The sequence below is a fragment of the Schistocerca gregaria genome, chromosome 1 (assembly GCF_023897955.1).
Source record: "Schistocerca gregaria isolate iqSchGreg1 chromosome 1, iqSchGreg1.2, whole genome shotgun sequence".
NCBI classification, from domain to species: domain Eukaryota; kingdom Metazoa; phylum Arthropoda; class Insecta; order Orthoptera; family Acrididae; genus Schistocerca; species Schistocerca gregaria.
The window spans coordinates 755284942-755288453 of NC_064920.1; the positions used below are offsets into that span (position 1 = coordinate 755284942).

The following is a 3512-nucleotide window of genomic DNA, read 5'->3' on the forward strand; positions in this document are numbered from 1 at the left end:
TATGACTCGGAAGAACTCTGACAGTAACGCCACCATGTTGAATAATGCTTTTCGTGCAACCACAGGACGTTGTGCTACGACTTAAACTGTGTGCATTAGGCTGTATGATTAGCAACTTCACTCTCGACGTCCATGGCTAGGTCCACCATTGCAAACACGACACCATGCAGCGTGGTATAGATGGGCCTAACAACATGCCGAATGGGCCGCTCAGGATTGGCATCATCACGTTCTCTTCACCGATGACTGTCGCATATGCCTTCAACCAGACAATCGTCGGTGACGTGTTTGGAGGCAACCCGGTCAGGCTGAATGCCTTAGACACACTGTCCAGAGAGTGTAGCAAGGTTGAGGCTCCCTGCTGTTTTGGGGTGACATTATGTAGGGCCGACGTACGCCGCTGATGGGCATGGAAGGCGCCGTAACGTCTGTACGATATGTGAATACCATCCTCCGACCCATATTGCAACCATATCGGCAGCATATTGGCGAGGCATACTTCATAGACGACAATTCGCGCCCCCATCGTGCACATCTTGTAAATTACTTCCATCAGGATAACGACGTCGCTCGACTAGAGTGGCCAGCATGTTGTCCAGACATGAACCCCATCAGACATGCCTGGGATAGATTGAAAAGGGCTGTTTATGGGCGACGTGAACCACCAACCACTCTAAGGGATATACGCCGAATCGCCGTAGAGGAGTGGGACAATCTGGACCAACAGTGCCTTGATGAACTTGTGGACATTATGCCACGACAAATACAGGCATGCATCAATGCAAGACAACGTGCTACTGGGTATTAGAGGTACCGGCGCGTACAGCAATCTGGACCACCGCCTCTGAAGGTCTCGCTGTATGGTGGTACGACTTGCAATGTGTGGTTTTTATGAGCAATAAAAAGGGCGGAAATGATGTTTATGTTGATCTCTATTCCAGTTTTCTGTACGTGTTCCGGAACTCTCGGAAGCGAGGTGAACTACAAGTCGCCAGTATTTTCCTGGAACAACGGACGAAATTTATAAAACTGGAGTTCTTGACACGCCATCGCTTATAAGTTGAACATGCAAAAAAGAAAAATTTGAGGAGAAGAAACTGAAAACTTTTTACGGCCGTAAATGAATATTAAAAATAAAGTAATTGACTGGAGAAGTATTAAATAGCTGAGGAAACAAGTGTGTCAGTAGTCCGCTGAGAAAGTTGGACACTGCGCTCATGCATGAGCTACAGTATGTAGGAGAAATAAATATGAACCTGGTGGAGTAGCAGAGGTGAAAAATAGTGAGGAGATACAAATATTACAAGATCTGGCAGATATTGCTGCAATTTTGGGTGTATTACCTATTTGTACATTACAGTTTGTCATCGGGTAGAAATCAATTGAGGAAGACATCAAACGAATTGGAATATTAACGAATATAAAAGAAAGGTTATTGTGATAGGGCACTGAGTAGAATCATAACATACAGCTGCAGAAGTTAGCTGCACATCTGGCCCCTGCAACTGGAACAAGATTTGCTTTCTGATTTTGGTTCTTAAAAGTCATTTAGTCCATATATGTACTTAACTAATCTCCGTCCGAACAGGCCTTGGAAGGCCCAATGGTACCGACCGGCCGCCGTGTCATCCTCAGACCACAGGCATCACTGAATGAGGATTTGGAGGGGCATATGGTCAGCACACCGCTCTCCCTGCCGTATGTTAGTTTACGAGACCGGAGCAGCTACTTCTCAATCAAGTTGCTCCTCAGTTTGTCTTACAAGGGCTGAGTGCACCCCGCTTGCCAACAGCTCTCGGCAGACCGGATGGTCACCCATCCAAGTGCTAGCCCAGCCCGACAGCGCTTAACTTCGGTGATCTGACGGGAACCGGTGTTACCACTGCGGGAAGGCCGTTGGCACATGTGTACTTAGGTGTGTAAAAACCTTAGGACCAATCATTGTCCACTTCCTTCCCTTAGTATAACACATACTCGGCAAACTCATTCGAGCAATGTTCATCTGACCATGCTCCAGAATTTCGTCCCTGAAAAATTCTGTAAAGATGGAAAACTTGGTGAAAAGTTTTAGGACCCTACCCGAGTGAGAGGTGTCACTTACCACGTGAATCAGCTAGACTCGTAACGAGCCAAGTTGTCTATCTTCACGGCTCCTGCTTCGTTTTGCACAGGCCTGCTATTTAATCAGACTACATTATGCACTCGCAGCACTTCACATAAAATGGAAATATCCTTCTTGCACAGAGACGTCTTTTTCATGTTCAGATTTCAGTGAAATTTTGTAGTTCAGATGCTGAGAACATTTGTTAGTATTACATTAAAATTATAAAAAGACGGTATCTAACTTCTACGTCTTATCAAATTACAGCATTATCATCTAGTAATTAAAAAGAACGAAAACCATCACAGGAAGAAAATTCATCGAATCAATGCACTATGCTATTGGCTTCGGGTTTTTAAAAATATTTTTAATGATGATATCTCATCTTAATTTATTATTTTAGAGGTCTAGCAACCGCACCAAAAATTTTAGATAGTGAGTAAAATCTTCAGCACTACCTGTTTAAATACTTTTATTAAAAAGTTACTGCCGGTTTCGCATCTTAAGCTGATAGATTTTTAAAAAATCATGGAGTGGCAAAGTGGTTGCTTAAAGCCAAGTCCCATATTCATCATCTAGATAAAATCTATACCAAGCTAAAAGCGGTTGTCTGTGACTAAACGCCGCGCGGGATTAGCCGAGCGGTCTTAGGCGCTGCACTCATGGACTGTACGGCTAGTCCCAGCGGAGGTTCGAGTCCTCCCTCGGGCATGGGTGTGTGTGTTTGTCCTTAGGATAGTTCAGGTTAAGTAGTGTGTAAGCTTAGGGACTGATGACCTTAGCAGTTAAGTCCCGTAAGATTTCACACATATTTGAACATTTTGTGTATAACCTGGCTGACATCGGGCGGCACAATGCCGTAGGCAGCGTAGAAATATGCACAGCCTTAGACGTATGGCAGATAAAGTCAACTGCGTGAGTTTCGGCGTAATTTAAATCTCGACTACGTAAGAGCTTACTGTCGTCTGCGGAAACCCACAATAGATAATCCACCCTAGACTTCTCTTAGTGTACATGGCTGAGATTATAGCAGATGAGAGGGAACTGTTGCAGCAGTACAGAAATCGCTTGGCCATGGAGGTGAATCAGATCGCTAGAGCAACATTTGCTTAGTGGGTATGGGGCGCCAGTATGATGTTCGCATGAATTGCTAAGTAACCCACGATGCCAGCGCCGTATTCACATGTCACAGATACTCTGCTGGAACCCACTGTTGTAGACAAGGAAGTCTTTGCGGCTCTATGCTCTACAGAGCTCTCTGATTAGCAGTGACAACAGCAACTGCTAGACGATCGCTCTGAAATATTTTGCATAAATTCAGCATATTTGGCAGTATTTCTGAATGTACCCCTTGTTCTGCGATCATAGACAGCACACCGCGCCTGATACACGCGGCGCTCGGGGACCACAG

General features: G+C 45.0%; 1 pseudogene; it reads right to left on the reverse strand.

The window, feature by feature from the left end:
• Positions 1–1783: 1783 nt before the first annotated feature.
• Positions 1784–1901, reverse strand: LOC126287493 (5S ribosomal RNA; annotated as a pseudogene).
• Between the last annotated feature and the right edge of the window lie 1611 nt (positions 1902–3512).